At 36.3% G+C, this 12981-nt stretch overlaps 1 protein-coding gene and 1 long non-coding RNA gene across 2 annotated transcripts in view; one reads left to right on the forward strand and one right to left on the reverse strand.

The window, feature by feature from the left end:
- LOC5573750 overlaps positions 1–12981 on the forward strand; it is a 182674-nt gene that overhangs the window by 12808 nt on the left and 156885 nt on the right. The window lies entirely within an intron of this gene.
- Positions 6378–12587, reverse strand: LOC110678030. Its single transcript, XR_002501398.1, has 2 exons — positions 11653–12587; positions 6378–7415 (listed from the first exon to the last, which is right to left on the reverse strand). It is a non-coding gene; the product is annotated as an uncharacterized LOC110678030 (long non-coding RNA).

Raw genomic sequence — 12981 nt, forward strand, 5'->3', positions numbered from 1 at the left:
TCAGAAATTAAAAAAGTCCTCGTTAAACATGGTATCTATTGATATTTTAAGGAAGTCTATGATTATCAGCCACGGGATGAATTTGTTAACATTTTCTCCAAGAACTCTCTGAAAACCTTGTCACATATCCATCAAGTAATTTCGCAGATATCTACCAATGACCACTATTGTGAAATTTTTTTTTCAATCCTACCGATAACTGCCAGGGAACGGAGGAACTTTTCGAAGATCTCATTATTAAATTTGCAAAATTATAACTGACAAGGATTAAGCTGCAAATATTTCAAAAATTTCCTCTAGAAACGATTTCAGTTTCACTTTTAAGCTCACACTGTTGAAACATTGAGCAGCGTTTAATGAATACAATTATGAGATCAGGTCATATTGTAGTAGTGTCATCAATTTTTTATTTTATATACAATTTCATTTGGAAGCTTGAAACTGTAGAGATATATACTTGTTTTTAATTATGAATCGTGGTTTACGGCTAACCAGCCGAGCGGAAGTTTACAATGTAATGTTTAGCTTTTCGGTAGTTGTTAAACTTCCACTCGGCTGGTTAGCCGTAAACCACGATTCATAATTAAAAACAAGTATTTATCGAGCAACGGACTCATGTTCCGTTACCGGTCGTTTGAGAACGTCGCGACCCATTGGAAGCCCACACAATAGAAACCTCAGCCAGCGCAGTTGCTGGCTAGTGTAGTGTACTATTCCTATACCTAAAAAATAATGCGCTCTCGGGCTAGGCATTGGATATATATAGAAAGCGTTGTGTTTGGATGGGCATCTAATTCTTCCGAAATAGGTGCACTTTGCGAAAAAGGACCACGTGATTATTGAGCTGAAATCAAATTCAGGTTAACTTCTGCGTTCATGAGTGCTCTCATGGCGTAGTGGTAACGCGCCCCAACTAGAGATCGGGGAGTCGTGAGTTCGATTCTCACTGAGAAGACGTGTAACTATTTCGCAAATCTTCACATCAATTTGTCCATTTAATCCAATTGCCAATTATATGTAATGTCTACAGAAAAGAGATATATTTGTCTTATTCTTAACATTTTAAAGACGTAGACTGGCTTGTTTAGGAATATTTAGGCTTGTTTAGGAATATCCAGTTTTTCAATTCTACGTTAAAAATTGAGTTGTTGTGAAGGCAAAACTGTTACGATTGTTTTGGAAATTCTACTGTAATTCAAGAAAGTTTTCGGTTCAGTATTTTTAAATCCAAATATTTTAGAAAAATGAACAAAAATAGAAAATGGGATTTTTTTATTGTGTTTTTGAATATTTTGAACAGACTGTTTAAAACTAACATTATTTCAGAGGTATCGAATGAATGTTTAACGTTTTGGTCAATACCAGTAAAATGTTTGCAAGCTTTTGGCGATCTAATATGAAGCTAACAAGCGAAAATTTGAATTGGGATTTACTATTTGACAACATAAGTTTAATAAATAGTCACATGCAAGTTATCACCAGTAACTTTGAATTGAATGTACAAAACTCTTTATTTATAGAAAGACATCTTGATCTTTTTCCGATGGTCATGTTATGTATTGAATTAAAAAAGTTTTCTTCTTGCTTCTTGCTGTTTTTCCGTTTCAATGCCTCACATGCTCTAATGGAAAGATTTATGATATTCTCATTCTTATAACATTAAAAATAATGTACTTGGCTTTCGAGCAAATGTGGTACAGTGAAATGGAAAAAAAAAAATGCTTCTAAATTACGAAAAGACCAACATTATTTTTCAAAACTAACAAAATGGATTTTCTAAACAATTGTGAACATTAAAATAATGCTTGGTTCGACTAAAAACATGAATTGGGTTCATCTCCATGATTACCTGGTATGGCTTTCTCGATCTTATCTTAACCAGCTGAAGTTTCTTATTTACGATAAAATTTTGATTCGTCACATAACTTCTACCAAATGTATGAATTGATCACGTTTTTGAGATTCTTAAAATTTGCTACAAAACCATTAGGGAGATATTGTTACCTGAGAAAATTGAAAATGTGATAAATTCTTTATAACATTTTGAAAACTTTGACTTTTGGCATGGCGTACCATAGTCAACGATTGAAATTTCAATTAAGTTTTCGCTACCATTTATGCATAACCTGAAACAAAAAAAATATATAACAAAATAATGATAAGTCTCAAATATGGGACTCGTTGATCTTTTTATGTTAAACAAAAGATTTCCACAAATATAATTATTTTTGTACATGAAATTCCTTGAGGTATTGTGTTTTAAACAAAATATTTGATTCAATTTTAGATTTATTTTTTTCCCTCGTGGCAGCAATAGAATTCTTTCAAATGGTGCATGCAGAACATCTTCAAGATTTTTTTTATTTCAACACATTCATTTGAAACATTAATTGAACCACTAATGCAACTTGACAGTAACTACTGTGGCAAAGAATTTAAATCCTTGAGAAAACTTAATTTTTACTATAACATCTGGTCAGATGATAAGCAGAAATTTCGCGAATCGACTGGATTAGAAGCATTCTTTTGGACGGAAAATAGCATATGGCGTTTTTATCGAAAATATTCGTTGTGACCTATTGTTTGTAATTTGAAATACTGATACTTCCATAACCATTGGTCCAGTAGGCGTGTATTTTCTTCGAAGAAAAGAAAATTTTCTTGCTGGTCAGTTATGAAAGAAAATTTCTTCTCTTCGAAGAAAATATGTGCCGGAATTCACCTACAGGTGTCCTATTTTAAAATTTTAGAAAATGTTATATTTTGACGCGGATTGCCACCTCCAGACGCGGATCGAGTTTTGGTAGTCGCGATTTTCGCGGATGAAATTTTGAAGTTTTTGTAACAGCCCTGTGATTGGCCGCCCGTGGTTGCTACTCCAGTATCGCCAAATCAGCTGCTCTTACACAAGGAATCAACCAGATGACTCCTTGCTTGGGACCAACAGACACGCTCAGTATACAAGTGCTTTTTTTTAGGCAACAATGACACCTGTAACGTCAGAATGCAGACCAATGATGGGAAGGGGGAGGAATTAATGATGCATTAAACTGGCTCCCACAGTAGACCGGATATACCCCTGCATCTACGCCAGTTTATGCGGGAATGTATAGGTATAGGTGGTGAATTTATGGCAAAGAGGCTTGCTGTTTGTTTAGTACAGCAGGCTGCATATGAATCAGGCGTAAGGATAGGCGTGCTATAATGATGGAAGAATGGAAGCGTAGGGAATCATGTTTTTCGTCTCTGGTTCTAGCAAATGCATGAACTGTCATAGGTAAATCAACTGTGATACATTAAGAGTGGAAGAATATTAGCTTCTACGAAGGTAATTAACACAGTTGAACCTATGCATGAAGCTCCGATTTTTTTACATGGCAAAGCATATGCAGTCAATTTTCAAATGCTTATAAATTCAAAACTCATTTTAATTGAATTCTGTTCAGTGTACGGGGTTAGACTTTTGATAAGCTATAGAATCAGACAGGTATGACAAATTTTGCTATGATTGTATGTTTTGCTATTGATGAGATATTTAATGTTATATATTAATAATATAATAATGGTTAAACTAGATAGGATTGCAAAATTTGTTCTTATTTTACCATTATTTTGTTATTCACCTCTACCCGGGATGTGCCTATATAGAGCAATAAAAAATACAACATTAAAAAATGCCCCATTTGATCAGTTGTTATTCTTCTCCAAGAAAACACCCAAACTTAGCAACATGTTATAAAAAAAATATTCTATAATTATTGAAATACTTGTACTGGTCAAATGGCAAAACCAGTAAAAAACTTCAACGAACGTCCATAGAAATAAAGTTACGATATAAGTAAAAATAATTGTGAATTTGTCTTGATCTTTTATTACTTTGAATGTTTTATGTTTCAGGGCAATATAGAGATGCTTTTTAAATATAAATAACTTTCATGTAACAACACTTGAGTAAAAAAAATCTGTTTAGTTATTCATAAAAATGCTTTAAATTGGCCAATAAACAGTAGATCCTAATTAGCATTGGAACACGACGGAACAAAGTGAAACAATGACAGTGTTAGCCAGATGGAAGCTGTTTGATTTGCCGCTTTCCATGATATTTTGAGACTAACTGAATAACTTCAAAAAAAGATAAGACAGAAAGTTGGTGTCTTCGAGAAAAACAATTGTTTTTCGACTTTAAACAACTCTAGAATAAATATTTTTGCTAATACCCTTTAAGAAAAAGTTTTTCCAAAAAAATCTGGTTTTAGAAATATTTTTTACAAATTGCTCTGTAACTCTCAAACAAACGTTTGTACAAAGTTGGTGCCTGAGAAGAAACATTATTAATTATCATTATCTACAACTTTGCTGAAGACAGCTACTCAATATAAGCAAATACAGATAACAATATTTTTACACTGCACTGCTAGGTGGATAAATGACAAATATTTTTGTATCATAATATAGCTTATACGATACACTTCAACTCTTAAGAAGATACCACATCAAAAACTAAAAAAATCGTATGATTTTTAATTTCATGAACCAGACACTAAAAATTTAATATTTTAAAGAAATGTTTGAATAAACTAAAACTAAAAATGTTCCTATCGCTCAAAATTCAAATGGATGTTACAATGATCAATATGTAAAAAACTTAGGACTGACGTTTAGTGAATTTGGAATAGAAATAAATTACATTAAAAAAAAATAATAGATCGTTTTCAGATTGCAATTTTGTTTATTATTATTTAGTTTTTATTTTAACCATCCGCACGACACCATGCGCCACCCCGGTATTTTTCATCTCTGTTGTTTCAGCTGTTAGTCTGGTGTTGTTAACTCATCTGTAGTTCAGTGAACAATTTCAGCGGCTTTAAGCATACGGATATGTTCGACTTTTTCGGAATAGCCACGAATGACGAAGCAATTGAGAAAGAAGAAGCGAGTAGGGGTGCCTGGTTTAATATACATTGTCGGGGAAAGATGCACCTTTTCTATTTCTCTGTAATAAACAACTTTTGAGACATTAGACGAAAACGGTCTTTTACAAAGATGTTCGTACTAGTGTAGCGGGCCCCCCGGCTTGGTCACTGGTTTTTTTTCGGAATATTGATCACTCTGTTTTCTTCTCACAATTTTATTTATTTCTAAAAAGTCGTCACAATTCACTAGCTTTCCACCCTTAGAATCGTTCTTAAGGAATCGATGGAGACACTTTCACTTTTCCCTCGATTCTGATCGCGTATGTGGGTGGTTCCACCAATTTCCCGAAATATACTTTATCCACCTATCCTATCCACCTTATATCACTACCAAACACTCTCGACCCGAATTGGCCCGTTCGTCAATTTGGCAGAAAATGCCCACTGAACTTTGAACGAAAATGTCGAAAACGAACGGCACACCTCGTCCGAACTGGGGGACCGTCAGAACTGCGGACGTCGTACACTTTCTTCACACCGAGGCTCTTCCATCTTGGCGGGTCGGTTTTTAAAGGGTTGATTCCACCCCCTGGCGAGGAACTCACTCTCTTAATTGGTAGAACTTGTCGTCTTGTTCTAACGATCCGTGAGCGATGAGCGGAACAAAATCCGCATGTGAGTCACCGTTCTTCGCGGTTTGTGGTGTGGCTGAAATGAAAAACTTAAGCAAAACAATACGATTACCCGCCGCCTATAGGGCTAAGCAAACCAGAAAGCTGCGTAAGTAAAAAAGTTCTCGCGCACGTTTGTTTGCTTTACTCCATAGCGGTAAAATTATGTCACTTTAAATTTGGCACTGTCGGCCAAGGTAAAACAAACAAAAGCAAATTGACTTCTGGTTATTTGCAGTTACGCAACAAACCACTGCAACGAGGAAGCATCCGTTACTTTGCTTCGTCAGGCTAATTGCAAGAAAACCATCATTTCCCGGATACGTAGAAAGTACCGTATCATGATGCTAGGCTGGTACATACGCCCCAACCATTCGAGTTTTTAATTAAATCCTTTTGAATTAAAAACACGGAGAAGGCATATTTGGCTTGCTAGAATAATTATTGTTGGTACATGTAAAATCCCTACTCTAACTATTTTTGGTTCTAACATTTAAAACGTTAACTGATTCCTTCGCTATGTACATTATAAAGAATTTGTGTTCCTATATCTCTAACCGCTGGGTCATCCTTCGTTGTGCCCACTGTTGTGTCCACCATCCATTTCTGTCGACTCCTTTCGTCTTTTTCCTAGCTTCATTTCTGAATCTTTGATCTCAATGGTAATCGGCATCTAATTTCCTTCGTGACTTGATGTAGCCTATTGTCCCATTTTTGTCTATGTTGATGACTTTTCGTAGTATCATGAACAACTGAGGTGAATTTGTCCTCTGTGCACGAATTGTTGTCGGCACCAATGGCCTTTCTTGTCTAAGCTATGTTCGATTTGTCCGTTATATCATATTGGCTTTTCTGACCAAGTTCAAAGTAAAATTGTTTACTTAAGACATTAATATGTCATTTTTTTTTCTTTGTTACCTTGGATAATCGTTATCTTGGATAACCGTTATCTTGGATAATCATCTATTATTCAGCTCCAGCTTGTCACATCTCCATTTCGTGCTATGTTTACGTCATCATTCCTCCCTTTTACATCATCTACCTCAACATAAGAATGGTTATTCGATCAAGACGCGACGGGTGTTGATTTGTACGAATTCTAGATGTCAACCATTACACGTTCTTTGTTCCACTGTCTTCCTTCTTTGGCGCTCCCGATGATTACTTTCACTCTCCTTCGGTGGAACAGTGTACACTCCAAAGGACTACTGCTGCCTATGACCTATTTTCCTATTCTATATTATTCTATTGTATTTTATTCCTACTATATGGTAGAACTATTCATATCTACTATCCTACTATCTACAGTTTGGTGAGTCCCAATATATATATATTTTTTTTCTATTATTTATTTGTTGTGTTTTTTTTTTGGAAATCTCACATCTTTTCGTTTTGCTCAGTTTTAAAGGATTTTAATATCTTTTGTGGATTTTGTTGGTCTCTTTTTCCTTTTTGTTTTTGTTTTCGGTTGAGCTTACAATATTTATACATTATCTTTCATACCTTCTACGTGTAATATATACAACTTTAAATATGTCAAAGAATAGTGTTTTTCTAGCATTATTTGTTTGACGAAGTAAAATAAATCATTTTCTTAAAATTTCGTGAAACTTTCAACTTTAAGTCAATTTGTTTTTAGTTTGTTTTGTTTTTGCAGTTCAAGTTTTGATTTATTAATTTTTTTTTTTATTTCTCAAGTTGTAAAATTTTTCATTTTCTTATATCTAGGATACCTTCTTTCTGTGCTGATCCGTTATCCGTCTCCATCTGTAAGGTTTGTTCTTTCTCGCTTGGTGACCTCCCCCCTTTCTTTTGAGGTTGCAGGCAGGATCTGTGAATGAAAGCCTCGTTTGCTCATATTAATTCAAGGTATAAAAATGGTTTGTCCCAAAGTGTGTTTTCAATTTCCCATAATTTCTTTTAAATTTGCAGGGGCTTTTTGTAAACCCTCTCTTAATTCTCTTAAGTTTTCATATTTTCATCATATTGATCCTCTACTATTACATTAATATCCAGAGTACAGTGAGAGGCAAAATAAAGTGCCCACCTTACCAGTTTTCGAATTTCTCTCATTGATTTGGTTCAAATTAAAGTTAACACACCTAAATCTTTTGTGATATTTTATTTTTGATGTTCTTTTAAAGTTGCACTTACGAAATTTTGATAAAAAAAAGAATTTTACTTAAAGAAAAAGAAAATCAATTTGTATTGAAAAAAAAGTAGTGACAAAAATAAGTGCCCACTTCCTTCTTGGCCCCAGAAAAGATGATTTAAGAAAAATAAAAAGCAATTTAATAGTTAATGTGTCCTCCTTTGGCCTTAAGGACTTGCTGGAGGCTCTTCGGCATGCTTTTCACCAGGTTTTGTAGGTGTTGTGGATCTAGTTCTTCCCAGGCGCGCTCCAAGGCTTCAAAATAATTATTTTTGTTGGTAACACCAGTTTTTTCAACCCTGGCATCGAGAATCGCCCACAAATTCTCGATGGGGTTGAGGTCTGGGCTTTGTGGAGGCCATTCCAGCGGTTTAATCCGACAAGACCGGAAAAAAGACTTGGTCTTCTTTCCAGTATGCTTCGGGTCGTTGTTCTAGAGAAATATGAATTTCTCTTCAAGGCCCGTCTGGATCAGCGAAACCTCCAGATTTTCCAACAAGATGTTAATGTAGGAATCTGCCATCATTATTCCGTCGATTTTCACGAGGTTTTCTACTCCACTCCATGAAAAACACCCCCAGACCATCACATTTCCTCCTCCATGCTTCACCGTTCCTTGGATGTGGTGCTCTGCATCACACACGAGCCCGCCGCTCTCGGTTAGACAGCTCGAGCTTCAGGAGCGCCACATCCAAGGAACGGTGACGCATGGAAGTGTGATGTGATGAAATGTGATGGTCTGGGGGTGTTTTTCATGGAGTGGAGTAGGAAGCGTCGTGAAAATCGACGGAATAATGACGGCAGATTCCTACATTAACATCTTGCTGGAAAATCTGGAGGTTTCGCTGATCCAGACGGGCCTTGAAGAGAAATTCATATTTCTCTAGAACAACGACCCGAAGCATACTGGAAAGAAGACCAAGTCTTTCTTCCGGTCTTGTCGGATTAAACCGCTGGAATGGCCTCCACAAAGCCCAGACCTCAACCCCATCGAGAATTTGTGGGCGATTCTCGATGCTAGGGTTGAAAAAACTGGTGTTACCAACAAAAATAATTATTTTGAAGCCTTGGAGCGCGCCTGGGAAGAACTAGATCCACAACACCTACAAAACCTGGTGAAAAGCATGCCGAAGAGCCTCCAGCAAGTCCTTAAGGCCAAAGGAGGACACATTAACTATTAAATTGCTTTTTATTTTTCTTAAATCATCTTTTCTGGGGCCAAGAAGGAAGTGGGCACTTATTTTTGTCACTACTTTTTTTTCAATACAAATTGATTTTCTTTTTCTTTAAGTAAAATTCTTTTTTTAATCAAAATTTCGTAAGTGCAACTTTAAAAGAACATCAAAAATAAAATATCACAAAAGATTTAGGTGTGTTAACTTTAATTTGAACCAAATCAATGAGAGAAATTCGAAAACTGGTAAGGTGGGCACTTTATTTTGCCTCTCACTGTATGTATTTCAGGACCCCAACCAGTTTCATATTCTTTTCCCTTATGGATCCTCTTATCCTCTTATCTGTCATTATTCCTGCTATTCCCATTTTCATTGCGAAGAGTCTTTTTCCTCTTCGATACTTTATTATTCTTTGAAGGGTGTCTTTTCCTCTTCATATGCATATTCTCTTTATACTCTTTCTATTCCCATTTATATTGCTTTTCATTGCGAAGGGTGTCTTTTTCCTCTTCGATGCTTCGTTATTCTTTGAAGGGTGTCTTTTCCTCTTCATATGTATATTCTCTTTATAATCTTTCTATTCCCATTTATATTTTTTTCATATTTCCCACTTTTCCAGAGGGTAACGACCCTTACAGAATAGTTTCCTATTCTGGTATTTCCAGCTCTTCGGTACGTTCAAAACTGAGTTTGACGGACGCATTTTTGTTATAATTAGCTGTAGGCACGTCACTTCTTTGTCTGCCCCTATTTTTTTTTGTCAAGGTCCAACTGTTAATCCTTGATTATTTTGTTTTCTTGATTACTTTGTTTTAATATCTTATCCGTAGAGGTAAAATTACTCTCCGTTCTTTCTGTTCCGAATTTTCTGATGGCTGTAGTGTTGCTACTCGCTTTACATTCTGCAAGTTTATTTCTTCTTGAGTTGGTCCTGGAGTTGGTTCCATGTATGTCTCCTCCACTTCTTCTATGATAGGTAAATTCAGATCATTGGTGTGCCTTGGTGTTTCTATAATTATATTACCGTGATTCTCGAGATTTGGATTTGCAAAAATATTATGGATCTTGTTTGGTATGGTAGGTTTGAGTATTGGACCCATGTGGATTATTTCTTGCCCTCGTAAGGAAGAGACTTGCTGTTCGGGTTCTTTTTCTACGCCCTGGGGGCATGTGATTTTCCCTTTAAAACAGCAAATAAAAAGGCTTATTCCGACTCCCAATGCTAACAAAGCTCCCGCTCCTAGGCTGGTTACTGTCCACCCTGTCGAGAGTGGAGAATAAATTAGGCTTTCTAAAAACGGTTGATTCTTTAAGAGATCTTCTACGTCTACGCCTAGGTCAAAGAGTTTCTTATGGTCGTAAAATGAAACTTTTGAAAAGTTAGCGTCAAGGGTTGGAATTGATCTTAATTTCCAGTTTTCCCATGTGAAATTTCTAATTTCGTATTGCGCTGTATTTATCAGTTCTACGTTCTCTGATTGCGTATCGTGTATAAACGTAATTTCTGTATTGTTGGTTTTGATAATCATATCTGGTGTGAGTCGTATTTTTCCTGAGCCTCTTATAATCAGATCAGTATGGTTAAACCCATGGTGTATCTTTATTTTCATTTCTTTTGGAGTTACATAACCCCATACATTTGCTTCTCCAGTTTGGAACCAGACGTCGTGGTCTACTCTAACTAATTTAATTGTGCAGCTTTTTGTGGAATTTTTATATCTCAAATTCGCTATGCATTCGTCTACTTCAATTAAATTTTCTTCGCTTGTATCTAATTCGCACAGTTTAGTATTGTCGAATGTTTTGCATCTTTCGTATTGGTATTCCCGTACTATATATCCCCAGTGTTTTCCCATCTCTTCTATGATTATGTTCTTCTTCAAGTCTATGGCCATTATTACGGATCCATTGATTTGGGGAGTAAAAATTCCTTTATAAATTCTGTATCTCGTCTTGGAGACTAGGGGTATTTTCAATTCGATCGTTAATCGCTGATTATTCTCTGTTGCAAACGAGATCTCTGTGATTTTTAAAATCTCCGATAGTGGGTTGTCATTTCCTATTTTTGGAAACGATAACTCATTTTGTAACGTTTTCTCTGCCTCTTCAATAGTTCTTACCAGTTCTTCAGGTTCTATTAATTGTATGAACCAAGCTAAACCGCTGTTTCTATTGAGGAGAATTTGCAAAATGATATTTTGTTGTCTGTTCAATTCCGTGATTAGTGATTGGATCCTGAAGCCAATCTCAATCAATTCCGATTCTAGTTGCACTGTTCTTTTTACTGAAACGGTAAAATCTGTATTTTCCTGGACAATGTTGTCTATTTGGTTTATGTTTTCCATTACTTGTTTTAGCTTGTTATCGATGTGCGTCATCGAGTTATCGACGAATTTGTACATTGCGTCGACGGTTGCGGTTTGGTGGATGAATGATGTTCTAAGTGTTTCATCGTTCTTCCTAAGTTTGTCTAAATTTTCGTCTATTCGGATTCTATCGTCTGAATCCATACCTCCAATTGCAGTTATGAAACCTCGCGGCTTCCTCGACGGGAAAAATTCTTTTATAAAGTTATTTGTGCTTCTGCTTTTATTGTATGTGATCATGAGGTCGCTTGTCACTAATGTACAATGCGACTTCGGAATCACTTGCTCTAACTTTCCGCATGTATTTTCATAATTTGTTATTGCTTCTCTTAGCGCCACTGTTCCTTTTTCTAATTCTAGTGTTGGGAACCTTACCTTAACGTAGTACGTTCCCTTTCTGATGAGTCCTTCTTCTAATTTTTTTTAGGACGAATTCTCCGCTCCCGAACCACGCCAGTTGGATGAATATTAATATTTTCCAGTTGATTTTCGCCATCCTAGTTGATTCTTACTCCTGGTTCCGGTGAAGCTATTTGCTTCTTGATGATCAATTGATGATCAAGTTATAACACAGTTAGGGGCACTTTTTTTTTTCTTCACGTTCTAACTGACCGCGGTTTAAGAGTTTTATTCGTGTGAATGATTTGCATTTAGGATCTTATTTGTTCTGATACTGGCGTTAAACACAATAACTGAAAGTTCGTCAGTAGTACTCAGTTGGGTCTGGGATCTTCAATTTTCTTCTCTACACTGAAATCAACAAGTACACGAAGTGATTTTTGTTATTTTCACTTTCCTGACGATTTTTTTTTTTGAGTCTCTTTATCCAGTTAATTTTCACTTTATCTCCACTTTTCAGTCAGTTTTCGTTGCTCTTTCCCTTTTTTTCAGTCAGAAATGTTTGTAGCGGAAAAGCGATCAGCTTCACACTGCTCACGATTCAAGAGTTCTTCTCAAGTAGATGATTCGCACTGGTGCTTCTTCTTTTTTTTTTTGTAATGGCTTTTCGTGCAACAATTATATGTTCACTTTGTGGGGTGTTCTTCAGTTTTGGATACACTTTCTTATGCTCACCTATTTTCTTCTACTGCAAGATTCACATTTTTTTCACTCAGTCTATCTTTCTGGCGGCCTGCGTTTTGAAGAAACGCTTTTCCGCTGTCACCACTTGTAGCGGGCCCCCCGGCTTGGTCACTGGTTTTTTTTCGGAATATTGATCACTCTGTTTTCTTCTCACAATTTTATTTATTTCTAAAAAGTCGTCACAATTCACTAGCTTTCCACCCTTAGAATCGTTCTTAAGGAATCGATGGAGACACTTTCACTTTTCCCTCGATTCTGATCGCGTATGTGGGTGGTTCCACCAATTTCCCGAAATATACTTTATCCACCTATCCTATCCACCTTATATCACTACCAAACACTCTCGACCCGAATTGGCCCGTTCGTCAATTTGGCAGAAAATGCCCACTGAACTTTGAACGAAAATGTCGAAAACGAACGGCACACCTCGTCCGAACTGGGGGACCGTCAGAACTGCGGACGTCGTACACTTTCTTCACACCGAGGCTCTTCCATCTTGGCGGGTCGGTTTTTAAAGGGTTGATTCCACCCCCTGGCGAGGAACTCACTCTCTTAATTGGTAGAACTTGTCGTCTTGTTCTAACGATCCGTGAGCGATGAGCGTAACAAAATCCGCATGTG

The sequence above is a fragment of the Aedes aegypti genome, chromosome 3, assembly GCF_002204515.2.
Source record: "Aedes aegypti strain LVP_AGWG chromosome 3, AaegL5.0 Primary Assembly, whole genome shotgun sequence".
Taxonomy (NCBI): Eukaryota; Metazoa; Arthropoda; class Insecta; order Diptera; family Culicidae; genus Aedes; species Aedes aegypti.